Source organism: Danio aesculapii, chromosome 19 (assembly GCF_903798145.1).
Source record: "Danio aesculapii chromosome 19, fDanAes4.1, whole genome shotgun sequence".
In the NCBI taxonomy this organism is placed as follows: domain Eukaryota; kingdom Metazoa; phylum Chordata; class Actinopteri; order Cypriniformes; family Danionidae; genus Danio; species Danio aesculapii.
In genome coordinates this window covers 40257256-40284524 of record NC_079453.1, presented here as the reverse complement: position 1 = coordinate 40284524, position 27269 = coordinate 40257256, and the positions used below count along the sequence as shown (strand labels likewise).

The 27269-nt window shown below is 36.3% G+C and overlaps 1 protein-coding gene across 6 annotated transcripts in view; it reads left to right on the top strand.

Moving 5' to 3' along the window:
- The window catches only part of adgrb2 (adhesion G protein-coupled receptor B2), a 634025-nt gene that overhangs the window by 595346 nt on the left and 11410 nt on the right, over positions 1–27269 (top strand). The gene's annotated exons all lie outside the window — the stretch shown is intronic.

Sequence of the window (27269 nt, the reverse complement as noted above, 5' to 3'; positions counted from 1 at the left end):
CAATTCTGTTTTTCAAATTATATGAATTCGGACATACTACTCGGCTTCCATACTGATTTTTAGTGTACTATATAGTATGGAAGTATGCGATTTTGGATGCAGCCTTAGTCTTTTTTGTCTTTTTAGTCTTTCCCTAATGCTACCTCTGTTTACATTACACAAAAAGATTTTTTACATGAAAGGGTTTTTCACACTGGAAATACTTAACCCTGGGTCATCCTAAACCCTGAATAAACAGAATCCTGGGTTATCTGTCATCACACTGGAAATACTAAACCTGCAGTTAACCAATAGTTTTTGGCATTTATTTACACGTTTCACACTGTACATTCCTTTTTTTTGTATTTAACACAGTTTATTTGTGGAAAATGTAAAAAAAAAAATTACACACTGTATGTTCCTAAACGCTGGGTTAATGTTCTTTTTTGCTTATTTGCATATTTGCGATGTCACTGTTGCTGACTGGATGTATAGCTGGCAACCATATTTTGACATTATGTACTACTTAGGCTGCGTCCGAAATCACCTACTACTCTGTAGGTACTGCATTTGGATTTACTTCTCAACTGTTTGAAAAGTGCGTTCTATTCATTTTAAATGTGAGCAGTATGAATGGAACTCGGACATACTAGATCCGCCATTTTGTCACGATCACATCAGTTGCGTCGCTTCACTCCCATTCATGAATTCCCCTGTAGTGCATCATGGAATAGTGTAGCATGCATCGGATGTGCACTTCAGAATCTCGCCGGAAGTAAGAGGTCATCCAGGTACTACTTGCATACTGTTTTTCGAATTCTATGAATTCGGACATAGTTACATACTGTTTTAGCGTACTATACACTATAGAAGTATGCAATTTCGGACGCAGCCTTAGTCTTTTGTCTTTTTAGTCTTTTCCTAATGCTTCCTCTGTTTACATTGCATCATACCTGTCAACACTGGGATGTAAAATTAGGGGTATATGTCTGTTCAAACACGTACCCAAACCTCAGAATGTCCACTTTCGCTCCAGTTCAGATTACGTGTATGGAATCAGTTTGGGAAACAGTGTCTGTTTATCACTATAGAGTGCGTCTGACAGTCACGCACCGCTGCATGAACTGACTGTTTGTAGGATTGGATAGCAGGGGCAATGCCTGTAATGGAAAGGAAGGAATCCTGACGTTTTATATTTATTTTTAAGTGTTTTCATGCCTAAATTAAATGAAAGCATAGAACAGATTCACATTTAAGAGCAAGGGTGGTCCGGCGGTATTTGTTGCATATAAGAAGGATCTGCTCTTTAATGTTTTTTGCCACCCTTCATAGAAAGTTAAAAAATTTGGGAGAAATAAGGGAAAATACCTTTACGGGATGATAGTGGATAGAATTGTAAAATACAGGAGAATCCTGAGAGAAAAATGTGAGAGTTAGCAGGTATGCATTACATGAATTTTGTAATGTGATGTAAATATTACTTCTAAGTTTCTGATTGGCTGTTTCTGTTGTCACGCATCCAGCAGCAGCAAGCAAACACTGCTCTGTTTCACACTGAGCAAACTGAGGATCACAATACACGGTTAGATTTGTAGCAGGGTTTCATAAATCTTGGGTAAAATATGGTGCGCAGATCATATTCAAAATTACAATGTGTCTTCACCCAGGGTTAAAAGCAGTATTTAGAATGACAGTAACCTGGGCTTAGTGAGCAGTGTGAAAAAAAAAATGTATATGTTTTTAGCAGTGTGTCAATAAAAATAGGATATAGATTTTTGCCAATAGCTGATCAATCGGATACAAAGTCAGACACTAATGCAGTCTATAAATGATGACAGATTTTTGGGTAAACTATCCTTGTAAAAAGATAAAGTGAGTTCTTTTCTGGTATTTAAATTTTAAGTAAACAAAATGTAATTATACATCCACTTGGTGTTCAGGAAACACGTGTTTTTCAGAGCATGCACTGCTTATCATTTCCCCAAGCGGTTTGTTTTGTACGCTAATTAATACAGTATTAATAGCTGGATCATATTCAGTCTCCCGCCATTAAGCTTCTCCAATACACCTGCCTGCTCCAGCGCTGCCTCCAATCTGCTTTCCCTGAAAGAGCTGACTGTTCATCTTTATATTAGCTAGACTGCTGAATCTTTAATGTCCTATTAGCAGAAGGAGCATTGCTAACATCTATACGCCAGTGTTCGGAGGCTTTTGGCATTAAGATTTAAAAACAAATGCCCTTTGGAAAAATTACCTTCCGTAATTTGCGACAAGTGTATACTTTGGTGGCATTTGCCACATGCTCACTCACTTTTCATTTGGATCATGCTGTCTGCAGCCTCAGTTACAGTCCATTTAAGGCTTTTAGATGCTTGTGCTGGATTACATTCCACCAGAGGCGTGTCCTGTGGTGGCCCTGGCCAGTGGAGCGATCTGATTGGCCACTCATCAGTTCTGAAAAATGAGTAATATGTGACCCTGGACAGCAAAACAAAAACCTTTTGTAATTTTTGTGAGGTTTATACTAAGGGTGTGACGAGATGCTTACTCCACGAGATGAGACAAGACACAAGATTAGTTTCACGAGAACAAGACAAGACGAGATTTTGATACGTTTTTAGCAGTTTTTAGCGTTTTAGCAGCTTAACATAGAAGTTTATACTATATTAAAACAGTTCAGTTTTGTTCAGTTAAGTGTGGTTTAATTTTCACTGCTGAAAGTCCAAACACTGAAGAGCAAATCCATCGATGCGCAACTCCACAAGTCCAAAACCATGCAAGTCAGTGGTTTCCAGGTGTGTGTAAAGCAACTGATTTGCAGTTCAAATCCAATCTTGCCTCCAATCTTCAATGCTAATTTCACCCTCACACTCCCTCATAACTCACCTTGATGAAAAAATCTCGTTGGAATATCTCATAGCCCGAGATCTCGTCACACCCCTAGTTTGTACATAAAGTGAAAGCTGAATTAGTACAAATTGAACAATATTTGGCAGAGATATTGAACTGTTCGAAAATATAGAATCTGAGGGTTAAAATCTAAACACTGAGAAAATGTACACAGTTACACAAATTTCACAATTTGAAGTTGTCTAATTAAGTTATTTAACTTTATTTGTCCCCGTAGGGAAATTTCATTTGCAGCATACATTCACAGAGACTTCTGACATTTCACATTTGGCATATATACACACAGTTGAAATCAGAATTATTAACCCTCCTGATTATTAGCCCCCCTGTTTATTTTTTTTACCAATTTCTGTTTAAGAAAGAGAAGATTTTTGTCAACACATTTCTAAACATAATAGTTTTAATAACTCTTCTAATAACTGATTATTTCATCTTTATCGTGATGACAGTAAATAATATTGTACTAGATATTTTTCAAGACACTTCTATAGAGATTAAAGTTACATTTAAAAGCTTAACTAGGTTAATTAGGTTAACTAGGCAAGTTATTGTAGAACGATGGTTTGTTCTGTAGACTATTGGGAAAAAAAATCTAGTTTAAGGGGCTAATATTTTGACCTTAAAATGGATTTATTTGCTTAGCCGAAATAAAACAAAAAAGACTTTCTCCAGAAGAAAAAAATACTATCAGACATACTGTGAAAATTTCCTTGCTCTGTTAAACATCATTGGGAAATATTTACAAAAGAAAAAAAAATCAAAGGGGGGCTAATAATTCTGACTTCAACTGTATATAAATAAATCATTTAACAACATGGAACCCCTAATCTAAATAAATATCCAGTCTACTAGCCATCAACTAAGAGAGGAGGAATTTAAAAACCTAATTGCTTGGGGTATAAATGATCATTTGTTATTTCTTACACACCTGGGAACACAATATCGATGACCTGATGGTAACAACTAGAAGGTGTTTGATAAAGGATGTCTCTCATCCTTGACAATCATGATAGCCTTATTTAGTATTGTTTCTTTGTATATACAATATATACAATCAATGCTCTTAAGTTTTTTTTTTGTTGTTTTTTTTTATAAATAAGTGCACATTATTACTCAAAAATCAATTTACAGTTAGAAATTAACATTTTTACTCAATATTCTTGTGATCATTTCTAGCCATACAGTGCGGTTTTTTAAAAGTATCTGGATGCAACTTTGATAATGCAAACTGAGATTGCATATGTCAGAGATGCAATGTCAGAAGTAATGCACTCAATGGCGCTAGTGACATCCCTGTGCGAGGTAAGGTTAGGGGTGGGGTTAGTTGTGGACCTTCAAAACCATTGCATGCAGCTCAGATTGTCAGATTACAACTGCATGCAAAGTCTGCATTCAGAACTCTCTTAAATTTTTGGCTATTCCCACAAATAAACCACTGCAACACAAGACTGGTTTTGTGGTCAGGGTCACATATAAGAAATACAGTATGAGAAAAGTACTAAAACATTGACAGTTTGAAACAGTTTGGACATACTGCTGGATTATGTGCATTCCGACAAGCATCGGAGATTCATGTTCTCACATTGCAGAGAATTGAACTCCTTATAACTGCTTATTAATTTTTGACATTATAAAAAGTCTTTCTGACAGTACTGAAGAGTCATGATGCTTTTAGTATTCGCCTTTTGATTACCAATGGGAAAGCAATCGCAGCATAAAATTCTTTTGATTTCATTCCACTGGTCTTTGATTATGTTGACAATGCTATAATTACTGCGATAATTGTGTTCAAAAGAGTTTGGGGGAGAAAAAAAAAATGAAATTGCACATTTCTAATTATTATAATAACCCAGTGCCTAAGACAACATTAATTGGATTCCTTTTTCAGGACAGGACTGGCTTGAAAGTGATTTTCCACTCATTCTCTGTGTTCATTTATTTGACGAAAGAACTTTTCTCACATTTATGAAGACAACTATGATCTTAAAAAGCATAAATTAACTATCTTTTACTAATTGTTTGGATCCTACGCCTGCTGGATTCATAACCATTCTACCTCAAAACCGCATCTACCTCAAAAACTAAAGCTGTGCTAAAGAAACAAAAGTTCCGTGTTAATGATCTTTAAATTCCTCTAACAATCCGGCCACTTCACAGGTTCCTCCTCCACCTCCGCCACGACAATCTGAGCCTTTAACACGAAGAATGAGCTTCGTTTACAAAGAGAGCCAACGTAAGCATGTCAACCAGACCCCGTATTCCCAGCCTGATTTATAGAAGCTCTCAGTGGTGCAGTGTAAATCCTCACTTGTAGAGCCTTAGAGGTGTAGAGGACTGTGCTTTTTCACATTAGGTCGTGTTTTCTTCAGTGCTAACTCGACGTGAAATATTCCCTGCGATGTTGTGATGTGTTGTTGTAAATCACACAGCCTTGCGCTGTCATTGTGCTTGTGCTAGTGCTATGTTAAACCCTCATTTAAAACAAAAGCACATAAATTCAAATAAACAGTTTTAAAAAGCACATAAAATATCGTTTTTTGCTTAATGTGGCTACAAGTCTTAATTAAACTGAGAGTAACATTACTGATATACGGTAAGTAAATAGGTGTCCTTATGAAATTGGGGTAATGCGCTGCTAAAACACATAGTACATAGTATTTTGTCTTGTTTTCAGTGCTAAAGACATTCTTAAAGTGATAGTTCACACTAAAATCGAAATTCTGAATTTAACTCACCTTTGACTTGTTCCAAACCAGTTTTTTCTTTTGTTGAACACAAAACAAGATATTCTGAAGAATGCTGGAAACCTGTAACCATTGACATCCATTGTAGGAAAAATCTAATACAATGGAAGTCAGTGCACTGTAAAAAATAATATGATCAATTAGACCTGACAGCATATGTTTTAGGTCATTATTACTTATTAAACTAAGTTAATCATGTTCTAACTTAGTATTATAAGTTACACAAGCTGTTTTAGGTCAGTTTAACATGATATAAGTTAAATAGACTTAATATAAGGTTAATTTGATTCAGCTTAAAATGTAAGGCAGCAGGGATTTTTACAGTGTGGTTCTGCAGAATGTCTTGTTTTAACAGAACATGTAAATGGTAAGTAAATGATGGCAGATTTTTTGGGTGAATTATTCCTTTAAATCAGGGCATGTTAACTTGAGAAGCAAAAAAAAAAAAGTCAGGTTTTCTTAAGTTTATTTTAGGCAAAGAAGTTTAAGCAAAGAGGGTTTTTTTTACCAGTCTCAGAAAGTTTCTGTGAAGTGTCTGCTCAAGATAGATCATGAATATTTTATCAGAAAATACTACAAATGCCTCTTTTTGAATGGAAGCTGTTTTTGTGTTTTTCTTTAAATGCAAATGAGCTGCTGCTCCCTGCCCCCATTCCAGAGAAGGTTACTCCAACAACAGCCAACAAAAAAAAACATCCACATGTTTAAAATTTTTGTCATCTTAAACTCCTGATATACCAACCAATGCTATTTTATGGCAGTTCCTAACGTTTCGATTTAGGGGCAGGGTTGGTTGCCATGCCTCCTTTTTTAAATCGTACATTTTTGTATGACTGAATTCGTATGAACTAGTCACTAAACTGACAAAACGTAAAATAGTTACGTTTCCTCATGAGATCAGGCTGGATATACAGTTTTCTTAGTTTTAATGAGAGTATTAAACTGTTGGATCAGGTGTGAAATAAACAAAAAAATCAAAGAAAACTTATTTGATGTAAGCTTTGCCTGTGAATCTCAACAGCTTGGGAAGAAATCACATTTGTATATTAGAGTTACCAAACAGTAAATCCTGCAAATAATGACAGTACACTACTAAGTTTACTCAAATACACTACTCAGTCAAGGCCCACCCTAATAGTCAGAAATTATTTAAATTCATCTTTATTCCATTAGCTCTTTTACAGTGTTGTTTGTGTCAAAGCAGGTTAACACAAATGAAGAAAAATAATAAAAAGTCATAGAAGTATTTCAGATTGTGAAACATTCCAGCAAATCAGGCAAGCAGGAGAGTGGTGGTAAAATATTGGTGCAGTTCTAGTTAAATTAGAAATGATTTAGTTTAGGTGGTGCAGTAGGTAGTGCTGTCGCCTCACAGCAAGAATGTCTCTGGTTCGAGCCTCGGCTGGGTCAGTTGGCATTTTTGTGTGGGGTTTGCATGTTCTCCCTGCGTTTGCGGGGGTTTCCTTCAGGTCCTCTGGTTTCCCCCAGTCCAAAGACATCCCAACAGGTGAATTGGGAAGGCTAAATTATCCGTAGTGTATGAGTGTGAGTGAGGTTAATGTTTCCCAGAGATAGGTTAGAGCTGGAAGGGCATCCGCTGCGTAAAACGTGCTGGATAAGTTGGCGGTGTATTCCGCTGTGGCGACCTCAGATTAATAAAGGGACTAAGCCGAAAAGAAAATGAATGATTCAGTTCAGTTTAATATAAATGTCATTGTTTAAATTCTTGATGTAGCAATGCACTGTATGTTTACAGGACAAAACTCAGCTTTACAAACCAGGCAGATTTAATTGCCTTTAAAGTGACTTGTAGTGCTTTGTAACTTTTTAAATAATTTTAATGTTGAGTCATACACTAAAGGATGTTTAAAAAGCATAGCAGTTTAAGTGAGATTCTGCTTAAAACAAGAAAAGAATAATTCAAAGAGAAAGAAAAAAAAGTAAGTACTATTAATATATATATATATATATATATATATATATATATATATATATATATATATATATATATATATATATATATATATATTCCCCTTAACCTTTTGCCTCTTTTTTTCTACTTTTTAAATGAACTTTCTCAACATTGATTACATTTTTGAGGGAAAACGAAACTTAATAGCTTTAGTAATTTTGTTTCTCAAGTAAATATGCATTGATTTAAGAATGCTTAGATATTTGTACTGGAAAACAAGAAAAGTGCCCTTGCAAGAAAGCCATGTTTTTTTTTTTTTTTTTTTTTTTTGCCATGTACTGATAATATTAGGACATATTTGGTCAGAAACATGTTACTGTGTGTGTGTGCGTGCGTGCGTGCGTGTGTATACGTGCGTGTGGGCCAGTAAAGAGATGAGTGTGCATTTGGGGAAAACCTGAGCCATTTCCCCCTCTCCTGTCTTATTCTAAATGTTTGAATCCTTCTAAGTGCTGGTGAGGACAGTGAGCTTAGTGGGGTCTCTACACTGTAAAAGCATTGTAAAATGTACAGTAAAAGGTAAGGTTCCAGACCTTTACTGTATAAACACATGGTAAAACTGTTTAAAAAATCTGTTTTACAGTAAACTACCATATTTAGTTAATTTATAGTATTATACACCAGTGTTTTGAAGTACTAATCTCTGCACAATATGTTTTTGTTACACAAACAAAATACAGCCATAAGTAGGTTGTAAGCAAGATGAACCAAAGCTCAACATTTTCCCCACAGAGAAACATACTACACTCTACTAAACACCATCAGGGTAACACACATACAATTAAATTAGTGCAATAAAAATTATTTCTTAAATATTATTTATTAGATGTAACATAAAACTCTAGCTTGCATAACTGATGAGAAAAAAAAAAACAGTAGTGTCAACATAAAAGACCTAAAAAGTGAAGTGCCATGCAGGGAATTAGTATGGGAAATTCCATATACGGTTATTAACTGTATAGCCTATATTAAGAAAACTTAACTTAGCCAGGTTATGGATTTAAATGAAGCCTTTTCAGTTTTTTTACAGTGAAAATTACACTTGTTTTTATGACACATCCAAAATGTCTCTTTCTAGACACCATTGTCCATTCCTTCTAATCGTCAGTTATCCTCCTACATACTCTGAGTTCAATCTCTCATTCGTACAGCGGGTTCACTTCACGTTATTATTATTTTTTCTTTCTACGGGGACAGTAGAGGCGCCTTAGTCACTTGCAGTCCGTTAAATTGCTTGTGTTAGTGCGAATGGAGCTTGATGCAGTTTGAAAGGCAGTTAACCTCTAAGTGAAGATGCTGGCTGGGCTGATAGCTGTAGCGGAGGCGCCCCATATGGTCCCAAATGGATGAAGGACTGGTACCCTGTGTTCAATCTATTCATGCTAATGGGGATTCTACAAATGAACACAGCGGGGAGTTCGAGAGCAGTGGAAGGCAACAGTCTGGCTCTTGAAATATGTATTAGCTGAAAACTTGTGCTTTTACACCCACCGACTGTTGTGCGAAAGGGTAAACATCATAAATATGTGTGTACGGTTAGTGATAATGTAGGATTTGAACAAAGCCCTTAAGTTAAGTTTGAAACTTGGGGACAAAGTAAGCACACTTGTTATGCTGGACAATACAGTGTCCTTCATGGTTGTCTTAATGAAAAAGGATCTTTTGAAAATCTTGAACACAAAAGATGTCGATGTCGGTTTTTTTTTTCTACTATGGTAATCGAGGAGTGCCAGCGACCTGAATTCTTCATAATGACTCCTTTTGTGTTCAACAGAAGAACAAAACTCACAAAGGTTTAAAAATCATATGAGAGAAAGTAAATGATGAGGTAATTTCATGTTTTGGTAAACTGTCCCTTTAAATAAAACAATGGTGAGGCTTAAAACATAGGGGAAAAGACACATAATATAGTTTGATATTTTATCATTTATTTATTTATTTTGTAATTAAAAGTATGAATTGCTATATAAAATAAAGTTGAATCCTGTATAACACCCAAGAAAATGAATGCAATCGTCGATGTTTTGTATAATATTAAATAATTTAGAACCTAAAAGTAATTAATTGCATTCATTCATTTTCTTTTCAGCTTAGTCACTTTGTAGTTTATATTTAAATACAAATTATCAGATTTGAATTTTTTTTTTTTTTTTTTTTGCTATTCCTTTTTTTTATGTTTATGTCTTTTGAGAAGGCCTAATTTATGCTCAAATACTATTATGGTTCATAATCCATTGCACATATATGATTGCAGTTCAAACATCTGCACTACCTGACAAAAGTCTTGTCACCTATCCAAGTTTTAGGAGCAACAAATTATAATGTGACTTCTAGTTGATCATTTTGTAGCAGACGTGGCTAATATGAAAGGCAAATCTCTCTAGATTACACTTATTTAACCAAAATAAAATATGATCATGCCTTGATTTTAATTATTTAATTAGGGGACAGTAAGGTCTGACTTTGCTTAGACAAAAGTCTTGTCACTTATAATGTACATTATAGAATATAAAGTCATGGTGTAGTGGAAAAAGAATTCATATTATGTATGACTCCCATGAGCTTGGAGGACTGCATCCATACATCTCTGCAATGACTCAAATCACTTATTAATAAAGTCATCTGGAATGGCAAAGAAAGCTTTCTTGCAGGACTCCCAGTGTTCATCAAGATTCTTTAGATTCATCTTCAATGCCTCCTCCCTCATCTCACCCCAGACATGCTCAATAATGTTCATGTCTGGTGACTGGGCTGGCCAATCCTTGAGCACCTTGACCTTCTTTGCATTCAGGAACTTTGATGTGGAGGCTGAAGTAAGAGAAGGAGCGCTATCCTGCTGAAGAATTGGCCCTTTCCTGTGGTTTGTAATGTAATGGGCAGCACAAATGTTTTGATACCTCAGGCTGTTGATGTTGCCATCCACTCTGCAGATCTCTCGCACGCCACCATACTGAATGTACCCCCAAACCATGATTTTTTCTTCACCAAACTTGACTGATTTTTGTGAGAATTGTGGCTCCATGCGGGTTCCTGTAGATCTTCTGCAGTATTTGTGAGTTGCAGTTCAACAGATGATTCATTGGAAAAATCTACCTTCTGCCACTTTTCCAAATGATCAACTAGAAGTCGTTATTGTTTGTTGCTCTTACAACTGGGATCGATGACAAGACTTTTGTCAGGTAGTGTATCCTACATAAGTTCCTTCCTTAACTTTAATTACTGTCATGGTGTTAAAGGCCTTCGTCTACTATTAGGAGGTTTCATCCTAAGCATAATTACATTCAGTGACCCCTATCAACTATTACTAATCATACTACTTTCTAGAACAAATGTCTTATTAAAACTTTAGAAACACTATAGCACGGATAATACATAGTATCAGTAGGAGGGTGATCTCATGAATCTAATATCGTAGTTGTAATGGTTTAAAGGTTATGTCTGCACATTTAGCAGAAGAACAGACAGTGCGTGTGTGTGTGTGATTGCAATGCATATTAGTGCACTTTATAAAATTCTTAATATTTTTGGTATCTGAGTCCCAACATTCATCTATTCTCGCTTCCATTAGAGCAGTGTTTTTCAACCCTGTTTCACACCAACAGTACATACAGTGCATCCGAAGAGTATTCATAGCACTTCACTTTTTCCACATATTTTTTATGTTACAGTGTTATTCCAAAATGGATTAAATTCATTTATTTCCTCTAAATTCTACACATAATACCCCATAAAGACAAAGTGAAAAAAGATTTTTTGAAATTGTTGCAAATTTATTAAAAATAAAAAAGCTGAAAATCACATGTACATAAGTATTCACAGCCTTTGCTTAATACTTTGTTGATGGACCTTTGGCAGCAATTACAGCCTCAAGTCTTTTTGAATATGATGCCACAAGCTTGGCACACCTGTCTTTTGGAATTTTTGCCCATTTCTCATTGCAGTACCTCTCAAACTTTATCAGGCTGGATGGGAAGCGACGGTGTACAGCCGTTTTCTCTCTAGAGATGTTCAATAGGATTTAGGTCTGAGCTCTGGCTGGGCCACTCAAGGACATTCACCGAGTTGTTGTGAAGCCACTCCATTGATATTTTGGCAGTGTCCTTTAGTTCATTGTCCTACTGGAAGATGAACCGTCGCCCCAGTCTGAGGTCAAGAGCACTCTGAAGCAGGTTTTCATTCAGTTCTCTGTACATTGCTGCATCGATCTTTCCCTCTATCCTGACTAGTCTTCCAGTTCCTGCTGCTGAAAAACATCCCCACAGTTTTGATGCTACCACCACCACGCTTCACTGTAGGGATGGTATTAGCCTGGTGATGAGCGGAGCCTGGTTTTCTCCAAACATAACGCCTGGCATTCACTCCAAAGTGTTTAATTTAAGTCTCATCAGACCAGAGAACTTTGTTTCTTATGGTCTGAGAGTCCTTCAGATGCCTTTTGGCAAATTCCAGGCGGGGAGTGGCTTCCGTCTGGCCACTCTACCATACAGGCCTGATTGGTGGATTGCTGCACAGATGGTTGTCCTTCTGTAAGGTCCTCCTCTCTCAACAGAAGAACGCTGGAGTTCAGACAGAGTGACCATCGGGTTATTGATCACCTCCCTGACTAAAACCGTTCTCCCCTGATCACTCAGCTTAGATGGCCGGCCAGCTTTAGGAAAAGTCCTGGTGGTTCCAAACATCTTCCACTCACGGATGATGGAGGCCACTGTGCTCATTGGAAGTTAAGAACAGCAGAAATTTTTCTGTAACCTTCCACAGCCTTGTGCCTCGAGACAATCCTGTCCTGGAGGTCTACTGACAATTCCTTTGTCTTCATGCTTGGTTTGTGCTTTGACATGCGCTGTCAACCCTGGGAGCTTATATAGACAGGTGTATGCCTTTTCAAATCATGTCCAATCAACTGAATTTACCACAGGTGAACTCTATTTAAGAAAGTGGAAAAGTGAAGTGCTATGAATACTTTCCATATGCACTCTATTTTGGATTTTTCCCTTATCTGACCCATTCATTTCAGGTTTTGGAGTCTCTTCTAATGTACTGATGAGTTGATTCAGGTGTGTTTGATTAGGGAAAGTTTGAAAGTGTGTACTGTTGGTGTGCCTTCAGGAACAGTGTTGGGAAACACTGCGCTAGAGCAGGGTATATACAGGAATCCTAAAGGTAATTTCAATACCTTTTTAAGACTTTTTAAAGACCTTCTCCGAATATTTTTAGACCTCATCGCCCCTTCAAGTTCTAATCAGTATCAGTAAAACCTTTAATTTAATAAACAGTTGTTAATAAAACAATAAATCAATGGAGCACAACCATGCAACAGAACTCAGACATGATCGGAAGAAACAAAGCTTGAAATAATAAATTACAAGGCTGTTTTCAGCAACAGGCTTTAGCCACAGTTTAAACTCGTTTTTCTCCAGCCAGAAGTACGCAAACGTACATTTTCCCATTTTGCCGTCTGTTTCGCTCTATGGTTTCGCTACATGTAGAGGGCATCACATTACCTTCCCGCGTTTGTCGCATATTACGTGACATCAACCGGATGGAGGAGCTTGGCCTAACATGCCCTGGCCCGAACCAATCGCGGGTTGAGCACGCCATTGTTAATATTAGGAGGAAAATAAATATATTTATGTTTTTTTGGAGTCAAACACTTTGTACAACACTTGAACAACATTTAAGACCTCATAAAAATGTGATTAATACTTTTTAATACCTTTTAAGGGCCTTAATTTTCTCATAATTGATTTATCAACTTTTATTACTTTTTAAGACCCCCCGGACACCCAGTAGAGACCTCAATGGCGTTAATTGAATAACTGATTTCATTGCAGTCTCATATTTGCCTTTTGTCCACACAAAATTAGCCCTGGAATGACATTTTTATTACAGACTATTGTATTGACCAAACTTGAAGCAGATGCATCATCAAACAGCTTAATGAAGCTGGGATGGGACTTTTACACACTCTTACACACACACACAGCAAAATGCTAATTTGCAGTCTGTGCCAATTAAGATGTAATTAGTGAGATATGTCATGTTGCAGATTTCGACATGTAGAGCTCTGTTCCCGCCATATTGTAGCTCAGCTCATATCTGGATCATAGCAAAGAAGGGATAATATGAATTCTTTTATGGACAGTGTCTGTTTTGCCCTTTTGTGCTTTCTTTTAACATTGAACTGAATAGAACAGATTTGCGACTATTAACTGAGCTGACATAATGCAGTATAACTCAGCAATGGTTGTCATGGCAGACAGAGCAGATAAGGCTTTTAGCGCATTATCCTTTATACATAATGTATGACTTCATAATGGAGGAAACACAGAGGTCATGTGCGCAGTGAATGTGACTGTATACAGTATGTCAATATCCAGGAATTAAGATACAAATTCCGCTGAAACAAACGCTTTGGAAATGATTCTGCCGTTTCATTTGGAGACCCCTGAGCTCACTGATATCTCTTTTTGTCCGCTATTGCGTAAATGTAAAGTGGAGAATTCGCTAAGATTGCGTTGTTTATATTTGCATGATGTCTGTGTTGTTTCAGCATCTATTCACTAAAGGGATTATGCAAATCTCTTACAAAATTATGCACATTTTAATTCAGATTTGAAGCAAGCAGGCCCAGACTGCATCATAATATGGATGATACAGTAGGTTACCGCAATCTGGTGTAATTTATCCAGACTATTGACCCTTTTGAGGGATGTAAACAAAAACAATGGCCCCAACGTATTTCAATTTTTACACTTTTAACTTCTATAGCTTTTGAGAATCGAAAAAGAGCCAGATAATGATAAATAATTTTATTAAAGCTGTTTTGACATTAGGTTATGATTGAATTGCATCTTGTTACAGTTATGAAATAGTTTGAAAACAAGCAGGAAATATTTCTGGGCCAATGACATCATCATATTGAATGGTCTATAGTTTTGGTCTATAGTAACTCCAGTCCAGTCCAGGGGTGCATTTCCCAAAACAGGAGTTCAAAAAGTAGGTCGCACTAAGTCCTTAAAAAACGGTATTGCATGTCTATGTAAATCGTTAGCAATCAGCTATTCCTCTCATAACCTTAACATCACTATTAGGCTGCTGTTTTGACATTTGAATGATTATCATCTCTGCTTTTCTTTCAAGCCTTTTGGTATTGCAATCAGTTATATATTTCATTCATATGACAAGAAAAATGCTCTCAACTAAATCAGTTTTCATTTTCCCCATTTTTCTGTTTAAAAATATTACGGTGGGTCTTGAGATTGATTAAACCTGTCTAAGTAGGTCCTGGATTTGAAAAAGTTTGGGAACCCCAGTGCCAAAATTACCAAGTTCAATGAATCTGCGTTACCCAAATCTATAGTTTCAACAAACATTCCTAAATAGCTTCACAAAATTGTGTGGTTGCTCTCAACTTGTGGGTATAAGCATAGTTAGTTAGACGTTAGACAGCGTTAGATAGTTAGACAGCATCTATTCACTAAAGGGATTATGCAAATCTTCTATAAAATTATGCATATTTTAATTTAGATTTGAAGCAAGCAGGCCCAGACTGCATCATAATATGGATGATACAGTAGGTTACTGCAATCTGGTGTAATTTATCCAGAATATATAGTTTTGGTCCACAACTCCAGTCCAGTCCAGGGGTGCATTTCCCAAAACAGGAGTTCAAAAAGTAGGTCGCACTAAGTCCTTAAAAAACGGTATTGCATGTTTATGTAAATCGTTAGCACTCAGCTATTTCTCTCATAACCTTAACATCACTATTAGGCTGCTGTTTTGACATTTGAATGATTATCATCTCTGCTTTTCTTTCAAGCCTTTTGGTATTGCAATCAGTTATATATTTCATTCATATGACAAGAAAAATGCTCTCAACTAAATCAGGTTTCTTTTTCCCAATTTTTCTGTTAAAAAATATTATGGTGGGTCTTGAGATTGATTATACCTGTCTAAGTAGGTCCTGGATTTAAAAGAGTTTTGGAATCCCAGTTCCAAAAGGGTAGTTAGTCAACTACTATAACCAAGTTCAATGAATCTGCATTTCCCAAATCTATAGTTTCTACAAACATTCCCAAATAGCATCACAAAATTGTGTGGTTGCTCACAAGTGCTCTTGACTTCTGGGTATGAGCATGGTTAGTTAGATGAATGGAAAAACAGATTGTGTACTTGTCCTAAATAAACATTCTTGTTTATATTATAAATCTGGGGGAGCATTAGAGAAAGTTAAGATTATGGATATTAAACTTGGATTTTTTATGCAAATCCATAATATGTCTGTTAATTATCAGTTTCTATATTTTAAACCATTTGTTTACGGTTGTGAATTGCATTATGGGATCTTGATCTTTGCTCTGTCGATTTTGATGTTGTAAATATCAACTTTACAGTTTAACAAATTGACTTTTATTGACATTTTAGTAGTTTGGAATAATATATTGCATAATAGGGCATGCAATACGGTGGCACAGTGGGTAGCACGTTCGCCTCACAGCAAGAAGGTCACTGATTTGAGCCTCGGCTGGGTCAGTTGGCGTTTCTGTGTGAAGTTTGCATGTTCTCCCCATGTTAGCGTGGGTTTCCTCCGGGAAACCCCCTGGTTCCCCCTACAAGTCCAAAGACATGTGGTATAGGTGAATTAGGTAAGCTAAATTGTCCATAGTGTATGCGTGTGAAGTAGTGTGTATGGATGTTTCCCAGTGATGGGTTGCAGCTGGAAGGGCATCCCCTGTGTAGAACATATGCTGGGTAAGTCAGCGATTCATTCTGCTGTGGCGACCCCAGATGAATACAAGCTGAAAAACAAAATGAATGAATGAATTGCATAATAAATAATACATAGAGAAATAATTAAATCAACAGACAATGTACTGGTAGTTTATTGCAAGGTTTTTGTAGCATAATATACAACACCAACCCGGGCATTATATCACTTTAAACAATATAAAATATAAATAAAAGTGACTTTTTAAGGTTAAAAGTTGTTGGAAGAAAGATCAAGTTCTTATGTTGCAATTCAAAAGCATAAATGAACAGGCAAAAATAAAAACTTGAATCATAAAATACAGAAAACTGCTCATTTACAGATATTTTTTACAGTGTAGAAGGAAATCTTAACTTGATTTAGGATTCTTATCTCATCTAAGAAAACCTTATTTTATATATTGTTATGAAATCTTAAATCATACCATCGACAATGAACTCTCAAGTCTGTTACCAAGCAACAAACACTGCACAAACTGCTAATGAATTAGCCTAAACAAAATAGATAAACAAATCAGTAATGGTCCATGATGCGTGTTGGTTTCTGTAATGTTAGTTGCAGTTTCGTTTTCTAAATCTAAATACCATTTTTAGACAATTAACTTTAGCTTTTGAATCATTTTGTTGGGACAGATGTCAAGTTAAGTCATTACCTAAAGTTAACCTCAAGCAAAGAGCTTAGAATGACCAAGAGGCGACACTCAATAGAACGTTCCATTGCAACAGCAGCGCCCAGCAACACCCTCGTGATTCCGCCATTTTGGAGTTAAAGCAATCGGCCGTCCATTGGATCTCATTGCTGTCACGATGGCAAGCAGCTGCTTTTTTAATTTATTTATTTATTTAAAAAGCGCATTAAAGCTGAGATACAACATGAAAGACGACAATACAACACTTACTATCACAATCCTCAGCACTTTTAACAGTTTATTTTACAGACTTATAATAGGCTGTTGATCTATTGGAATTTTCATCCCAAAATGGCTGCCACGTGTCACATCTAGTGGCTCTTTCCAAAACAACAACAGAGTGTCGCCTCTTGGGGTTTCTATGCTCGTTGCCTTAAGTTAACCTTAACCTAAAGTTAAGACCAATTTGGGATTTTTATGCCAAGTTAGGATGCTGCTGTAATACCACCACCTTCCTATTGTTAAGATAAAACTCAAGAAATGCTATTGCCTAATAGCTTTTGTCCTAAATGTGGTCATACAGTAAGTGAAATTACCATTTAAATGACCATGCTTACTAAGAAAACAGGACAAGATTTTAATGTTAGGGTCTCTCTAAAATATGCCCCTGATGTCTTCCGTTAGTAGCTCTAGTTTCTTCTTTAAAATCCCTTAAATGTGACATGCCACTGCTTTATTTTTAAGTGAGAAATTAATTTTCCTACATGATATGAAGACAGGAACAGTTCATAGATGTTTGGTTAAGCAACCACTTATGACGTCTCTTGCTAAATGCACCTTAGGCCAGTCAAATAGCTCATATAGTCTTCATTAGATCATTGTTTGATGAGCTACTGCTTCAAAAACGACAAAAGTGGCATCACTGTTCAGTGAATTCGCCCCAGACACTCATCTCTGACAAAGGCCTTGGTGTTTTACCCTGCCTCCAGTTTTGTGTTGCACACCCATGTTGTTACTCAATCCAGCTACTTTTTGTGTCGTTTTTGTCTGTTTTGTGTACTGCTTATTACATTGTTTATGTTTTAAATGAGTCTAATTTATTTATACTTTTTTCATATTTTGCACTGTCTTTGTCTTTCCTTGGTTTGAAACTACATGTTTTCTGTCATAGTTTGACTGTAGCCAAGCAGTCAGCAGACCCAATGGCGACAAACACAGAAAAGGTAACCCAAAAACTAAATGAATAACTAAATCTCATCCAGAGAGAAGTGTGCCTGAGCCGCATATCGCTCCTAGACTGTGTCTCCTTTGTCCTTTTCATCCTATAGTCTCCATAGATACTTCTAGAGCAGTACAGAACTCCCACAGCGACTAAACTTGCTGCCCTGCTGCTGTAGACACTGCTCCTTTCACATCTTCCCTCTGCTTCATTGTGCAACAGTCGACTTCTTCATGACCTGTGCTTTCTCATTTGTGTTGGTGGACACATACCTTAGGTTGTGGTCACTGCTGTTTTGCTGTTTCTCCCTTTGCTGTCTGCACACACCTATTACTAGTCCTCCAATCCAAAGATGTATCTTTGTGTAGAGGACAGTTACAGTTGTCAACCGCGTAGAAACATAAATGGGGAATCATTCTATTGTAAAAAAAAAACATTCTTTGGCGGGCAAAAAGACTAGAAGGAATTGATGGGTAGATTTTATCCAGGATGTGGAAAATCAAGTCATTTAAATGATATTACTTTGAATTCATACACTTCAAGGTAGTGCAGACGCAGATTGTGTTTTCTTGCTCATGTCATTCATAATCAACATTTTCGAGAAAGGGAGAAAGGGAAGAGAGAGTGAAATCCATTGTTAAAGAATCTATAATGTTCTCTATAAGGACTAAGTGCAGAAATTGTGGAGACAAAACATCTCTTCATCAAAACATAGTCAGTTGCCTACTAACAGAGCCTTTTTGGAGATTATAAGTATATTCCTGACGTGAGGGTTATTTCAAAAGATCGTCAGTATTGCATTTCGGCTCATTTCTAAGGCAGCATTGTATATATCCTTTGTCAGCAAAGGAATCAATGTTATAATTGTAAGCACGCAAGTCGATAAACTGGGCATCATACACTAAAAACATACACTGCTAGATGTTTAAATCAATGCCAGATACAACAAACTTGTGCAGAAGCACGTACTGTACGTCAATGCTAGACGTATGACAAATAACAACAATAAGTGTTGTAAAATCGGCTCTAAATATCAGATGTTTGATTTTTTTTTCTGACTGGATGGGATCGTAGTCTCAAGCTTGAGGTAGTCACATGAACTATGCTACTTTGCAGACTTTCGGCCACTGACACTGACAACTAAAAACAAGGCAATAACCATTGTGTCCATTAGATGATGAATAACTTGAGAAAAACATAGAATAGCTGTACATTTCATTAAAAGGCAGTCAAAAATAGCTAAAGTCTGTAAAAAAAGCTAAACACTGTAAAAAATAAATCCATAAAGCAGGCAGCAGTGGTTGCCAGTATTTTACCGTTAAAAATATGGTACAAACCGCAAAAGAAATTTCTCATTTTTACATTAAACTACCGTATTTCATTAATTTATAGATGTAGTATGTCTGTATTTTGAATTATCAACATCTACACATCTTTTGTTGCACAGTTAGACTTATCCCACAAGCAGAAAAGTGTATAGAAGGTGCTCAGTGTCATTCACACAGCTACTAAACACCAGTATGGTAACAAACATAAAATTAAATACATGAACTAAACAATGTTTATCAACATTAGACATAACATAAATCTCTAATGTACATAACTGATGCGGAAACAACTAAAAAGCATAAAAAGGAAAAGCATAAAAAGTGATGTGCCATGCAGGGAATTCTGGGAAAATCAATTTACGGTTATTCGCCTTATATATTAAGGAAACATACTCCTAACCAGGTTACAGTTTTTTACCTTTGAAATCACAGCCATTTTTTACAGTGTGGTTTGAATAAGCTATTTTGTTTACTTGTTAGTCTAGCAATATGAAAAAAATGCTAAAGTGTAAAACAAACAAAGATAGCACATTGTTATAATCTTTAAGGTTTTTAATCAATGTATTCATTATATTCATAAATATGCTTTTGCTGAACGTCTTCGTTTGACAAAATTCTTGTAACTAGAAAAATGTTAATTAGGTTTAATAGTGGAATTCATATTGGAAAAACTGCATTACCCATAATGCTTTATTTAAAATCCCCCAATTAGAGAGCACAGTGAATAGAGTGCCAAAATAGATGTTTAGCTCCACCCACCACTGAAATGCACCACAAATTATGTAACTGATTCACTCTCCCTACTCCATTTTTAATAATTTTCAGATCTCATGTTTTTATGTTGTGCATTGAAGAGTACAATTCTAAAACAACATAATTTCTGGAAATTACAAAAATTACAAAAACTGGAGCTTTTTATAGATTTCTGAAAACAAGTTTTCACATTAAGTAAAAAAAAAATCTATTTCTGAAACAAAACATGGTGGTTATCGCAAATGAACTCAGATGTTACAATATTATAGAAACAATATGTGAGTTTTCACCAATAAATATTGTTTCTGTAATTAAATAAACAAAATAAACAATTGTAAGTGAATAGTTTTATATTTTCTTATTTACCTCATTAAACCCAATTCTGTAAAAGGTTGGTGGGCATTGATGCAATCTATTGCATTGTTAGCATTTAGCTAAATTCTAAAATTAATCCAAAGTATCATTTTCAGCCAAGAAAAGCAGCTATACAGATGTAATTTAATACTCTAAGCTCATTTTCCCATTATTTTACTATTAATTAACTATTCTATTGTATTGCTGTTATCCTAGCGACATGCTAAGTTGCTGCTGCATGTATGAAAATATAGTAGGACTACATCGAAATTAAATTATGATATTCAAAAACAGTATGCAAGAGTACCCAGATGACTTACTTTCTCATTAAGCCATGAAAGAATGTATGAATAGAAGTGAAAGAACACAACTTGTACATCCAAATTTCATTCATATCACTCATATACAAATCAAATAGAACACGTTTTAGCAGTTAAGCAGTGTTGGGAAGTAGCGTGGCAATAGCATGGCTACTTTCTAAATCAAATAGCTTTTCAGTAGCGAAGCTATTATTTTAGTCAAGTAGTTAAATACAGTATTATTTGCAGTAAACAGTTGAACTGAACAATTATGCTTCATATGTTTCATTGACAGTTTTATTGATCACTAAGATATGATTGACCTGGATTTAAGTTCCTTCGATTTAAAAATAAAAATTGCAAAAATAGCTTAGATGTAGCTAAACTACTTTTGCCAAGTAGCTTTTAGCTTAGCTTGCTACATTTCCCAGAGGGTAGCTTTTAAGTTAAGTTGTAGTTAAGCTACATTTGAAGTAGAGTAGCTACTAGCTTAGCTCAAAACATTTTTCAAGTAGTTTGCCCAACGATTTTGCACATAATCAAACCAAATAGAACATACGTTTTAGCAGTTAAGTAAGTTAGTTTCCAATACAATCTCTAGAGCACTCCAAGGGTCAAAAATACATTTCTATTTCACCAGTATGCTGCTTTAGAAGTTCGGCAACATATTTTAAAACAGATTACAGTACGTCTCTATATAATTTTTGCCTTCAAAACCTCACAGAATCTCCTGTAGTGTGCACTGCTAAATCTTCCTCTGCTCCACAGTTTCAGTACAGACATGTCCAACATAGTTCATACATGCAAAAGTTAGTGTCGTAGTGTTGTAGACATTTAAGTCATCTCTGCCTCTCTGCAAAAAAGAAATATGGAGTATAGGAGCGTACATGCCTCCGAGACTGAATGTATAGACTCCTCCATCAAGGTAAAATTCAAAGAAACGTGGCTTTCCCCGCAGACATGTTCAGTGACTGTGATCCTCCTCCTTCTTCTTCTCTCTATCTCACGCTCTACTCTCTACCTGTCTTTCTTCCTCTCTCCCTGTCTCTCTCGCTTTATTTTTCTTTCCTCCTATCCTCATTTTTATTGCAACAGAGGGAAAAGCGATGGAGCATTTCGTCTGCCGGAGGTGAAAAGAATTCTTCGAGTGTAAGTAGAAAAGGCCTGACAAGGAGAGATGGAGAAAGCTAGAGGAAGTGAAAGGAGGGTTGTTGGGAGCAGAGCGATCGGGAGAGAGAGACAGAGGGGAAAGGAAATACGCAAGAGCAGCACAATCACGTTAGCGTTCTCTCAGGAATAAAGTCGGGCTCCTCTTCGGCATTAACAACACTTCTGCTCAACAAAATGTTCCTTCTTCAGCGTTTAGCATGCAAATGGGCTGCCAGATTATGCTTTTTGTATCCATTTTGCCAACTGTCAGCCTGTTACGTTGGGTGAGTCATAATCAGGCTGCTATCGCCCCCTTGTGGACGGAAACTTGCTTACGTGTAGTTCCTGATTTTTTATTTTTTTTTATGCTGTGAGTGAGACATTCGGTTTGAAAATGTTGTCATAATGTGTGTGTGAGAGTGTAGTGTGTATATATGCAGTACTGTGCAAATGTCTGAGGCCACCACCAGCTTTGGGGAGAGGGGTCTGGATGCAGACCTGGTGCAGTGCAATCTGAGCTGCATCCAATGCTTTTTAATGCGCTCACCTAACCCCACCCCTAACCCTACTCGTCACAGTGACGTCACTCTCTCCATTGAGTGCATTGTGTCTGAGATCGCATGGCTGAGTGTGCATAGTCAATACTTTTGGGTGAACTATACCTTTCATGTACATGTAATGGTTAATACTCGGTTTCCTCTGCGTTGTGTACAGTATAGATCAGATCTAACACCCAATCAGGCCTTGAACAGATCACTTTATTCTGGTAAACAGAGTAAAAACACAGTTTCAGCAGTCTAACATGTCATCCACGACCACTCTTTGCTGGAGCGAATAATAATCAAGTAAACATACAACATGAGTTTAGAAACACAGGCTCGTTAGCTGGTTTTAGCTGGTTGACCAGCCTGGTTTTGATCAGAGGGGTTTTGGCCATTTCCAGGCTGGTTTCCAGCTATTTCCAGCCTGGTCTTAGCTGGTCAGGCTGGAAGTTGACCAGCTAAAGCCAGCTTGACCAGCCTAACCAGGCTGGTAGCCCAGTCAAAACCAGCCTGACAAACTAAAACCAGGCTGGAAATGGCTGGAAACCAGCCTGGAAATGGCCAAAACCCCTCTGGTCAAAACCAGGCTGGTCAACCAGCTAAAACCAGCCAACCAGCTTAGGCTGGTTTAAGCTGTTTTTTTCAGCAGGGTAAATATTAAATCATGTACATGGTAAACAGAGTAAAAACACAGTGATTAGTGTCAGCAGTCTAACATGTTGTCCTGCAATTATGGGTGCAAATTAGCAATTATAAAGTTGTAGTCACAAGGAAAAGAAACATTGTGAATAATAAAAACAAAAAGATCAACAAAAATATACATTTTACAGGAGCACTTACTCACCACGACCCCTCTCTTGGCTGGCACGAATAATATAGACCTGTCCAGAACGTCCAGAACTAGTTTATAACATGCCACCAGCCAATGAACTGAGAGGCGGGGTCATTCAGAATTAAAGGGCCATGTACATGAAAGAAAAGCAAGTGCAAGCATTTTAATAACCTGTTACATACAGACAGAAAATATGGGAAATATGTACTCAATATTCAGAACAAAATTACTTTTGGAATCAAAAGGCTTTGTTTAACGTGACTTCTTTCGCTTTAAGCAACCATTTTGTTGTCTTCTGAAATTATGTGCTATTTAATATCAAGCATCTTTCAACATTTCTAAAAGTTCCTCCTTAGATTTAGCCTGATCTATATTTCTTTTTCTCTCAAGGTGAATTCCATACTGCCTATAATATTGCTTATGTAGTGTATATAATATTCAGGTCGGTGACGCGGTAGCGCAGTAGATAGTGTTGTCACCTCACAGCTAGAAGGTCGCTGGTTCAAGCCTCAGCTAGGTCAGTTGGCGTTTCTATGTGGAGTTTGCATGTTCTCCGAGCGTTCACATGGGTGCTCCGGTTTCCCCCACGGTCCAAAGATATGTGGTACAGGTGAACTGGGTAGGCTAAAATTGTCCAGAGTGTATGAGTGTGAATGAGTGGATATGAATGTTTCCCAGAGATGGGTTGCAGCCGGATAGAACATCCGCTGCGTAAAACATATGCTGGATAGGTTGGCGGTACATTCCGCTGTGGCGACCACAGATTATTAAAGGGACTAAGCCGAAAAGAAAATGAATGAATGAATGAATATTCAGGTCTGGACTCTGTGGAGGCCATTTCTTGACAGTTTCATTAGCTGTTTTTTTCTCCAAATATGATTTCATCACATTAGCTGTGTGTTTGAGAGCATTATAATGCTGAAAAATAAAACTATTACAAATTAGGTGCTTTCTAGTAGGAATTCAATTACCAGTTAAAACCTGTCTGTACTTTTCAGCATTTCCAAGTTCCTCCTCAGATTTAGCATGTTCTATCCCCAGCTGAATCTCATACTATCTCAAACTGCCTATTCATCTTATTCTCCATGTATGACTGGGCGCAGCTATTTGAAACATTTTGGCTCGAGACTTCCGGTCTCATTCCCTTCCATTAATTTTTAGACGTTAAAAACAGCTTGTTTTGCGGCTTGATGTTGCAAAGTGATATTCTCTTATTATATTATTCTACTTTGTCTGTATGATCATGCAAACATTTGATGGTAAAGCAAGTAGTTTGACCATTTTCTGCCATTTATTATTCTTGTCATTTGTCCCATAGGCAAGTTCTAAAACAATTGCAAAAACAAGCGCACTTCTGAATTGAGGAATAAGGTCAATACATACTGTATATAATATTCATGTCTGGACTCTGTGGATGCCATTTCATGACAGTTTCATTAGCTGTTTTGTTTTTTTTCTCCAAATATTATTTCATTACATTAGCAGTGTGTTTGAGAGCATTATAATGCTGAAAAGTAAAACTATTACAAATTAGGCGCTTCTATAGGAATTCAATGACCAGTTAAAACCAGCATTTCTAAGAGTTTCTACTTAGATTTAGCATCTTCTTTCTTTTTCTCTCCAATTGAAACTCATACTGCCTATAGCATTGCCTAAACATACTGTATATAATATTCAGGTCTGGACTCTGTGGAGGCCATTTCATTACTGTCTTTGTTTCGTCAGCTGTTTTTCTTTCCAAATGGGATTTAATTACATTAGCAGTGTGTTTGGGATGCATTATCATGCTGAAAAATAAAACTATCATGAATAAGTTGCTTTCTAGTAGGAATTACACAACGAATTAAAATCTGTCTGTACTTTTCAGCATTCACAATCCCATCAATTCAGCCAATATTGACAATTCCATTTATCCCGAACTCTTTCTTTCATATGTCTTAAACAATTAGACCCAGTAAAACCCAACGTGTATCTCTGGTTGTAAATTAACAAAGATAATAAGAAGTAATATATATTGTTATTATACTCTTACTAAAATAATAAATGTTACTGGGGGCCTAAGACTTTTGCACAGTACTGTATTTGTGATTTATGAATGTTTGTATCTCCATTTCCACAAACAAGAGGAAGAAACGTATTCACAGACAAACCTCAGACGAGTCATTTACGTGGTGTTTTCCAATCTCCCAATCCGCCACACACACAATCAGCAGGCGTTTGAGCTGAGGGCGACCCAACAGCAACCCTGTAATTGATCGCCTCAAACGTTTCGAGATATGCAGCTTCATACATCTAATTTTCTGGCGAAGCTGGGAATAGAAGTTGAGACGGGTCCTTTTCCAGTGTCCTGGCTCTGGTGGTTACAATCCAAACCTCATATTGCCCCGCAATCTCCGTGTGATTAGATTAATCTACCCCTATTGTACAATGCAATTTACCTACGATTAAGAGGTTATATAGCTGTAGGATACATCATTAGTCTCAATGGGGATGGCGAGTGTATGTGTTCTGGCTATCTGGAGTAATGAACACCTGGAATAGACAGAAATAAAGCGCACCATAGACCACCACTAATGCAGACGTGCGAGTTGCTCCGTATGTTGTATAGGCAAGTCATAATGCAGGAAGACCGTTTAGTTTTTATGCTGCTGTTGTAACGTGCATTCAGACCCATTAAATGTGAATTATAAATGCCCGAGTACCTCTCCATTAGTTGCGTTACACATGAGATAGCATGGCTTTTTTAGGCTTGTGATACACTTAGAAGGCCTATGGATTACAATAGTAGTGTTCGTTTTTGATACAATACCATAGTTGTGTTACTATCAACTTTGAGAAACATTTGGGATGGGGTGTGGATTTTAATATTATTTGACCAAATATGTTTGCTGTTATTACAGTGGTGGCTAATCACTACATGTGGATGAGTGTATTTTTAATTCATTGCATAAATTCTATATTTTAAATGTGTGTTAATTATATATCAACTTATTTATAAAGTTGATTAAAAATACAGTAAACAGTGTAATTTTATATGACAGTATTGCTATGTAATCAGTCTTGCAGTTAGGGGCATCTTTAGCACAAAAGTAAAAGGATTTCTGGATCATGTGACACTTGAGATTAGCTGAACATTCAGCTTTGCCATTGTTGAAATTGCAATTTTATTTTATTTAGTAATGCTATTTTGCAGTGTATTTAAAGATTGTGGTATTTTTGTTCAGATATGTGATCCAAAGACATGAAAAAGTTGTTTAGTTACATTTCTACCCACAGCGTAGCCAGTTTTATATGTACAGTTGAAGGCAACATTATTAGCCCTACTGTGAAATTGCAATTCCTCTAAATGTTCTGTTTAATGGAGAGAATATTTTTTCCACAGATTTTTCAACAGTTACTTTAATAACCTGGTGACTAATTTCTTGTCATTTTGTTCTAATGTTTTTGCCATGATGACAGTACATAATATTTTACTAGTCATTTTGCTAGATACTAATTTTCAGATAACAGTACAAATTAAAGGCTTGTTGGTGCAGATTAAATACTAGTTTAATTAGGTTAACATTGAAAGTTTGTTTAATTAGGCTATAATTAGGCAGCGTTCTGTAACCAATCAAAAAAAAAATCTTAAGGGGGCTAGTAATATTGATCGTTTTAAAATAAAATAGTAAAATCCCTCCAAACTACAAAAAAAAACACATTCTTGAGGAAAAAAATTTAAATTAATGATAATAATATTATATTTTTAAATAAATTATATATATATATATATATATATATATATATATATATA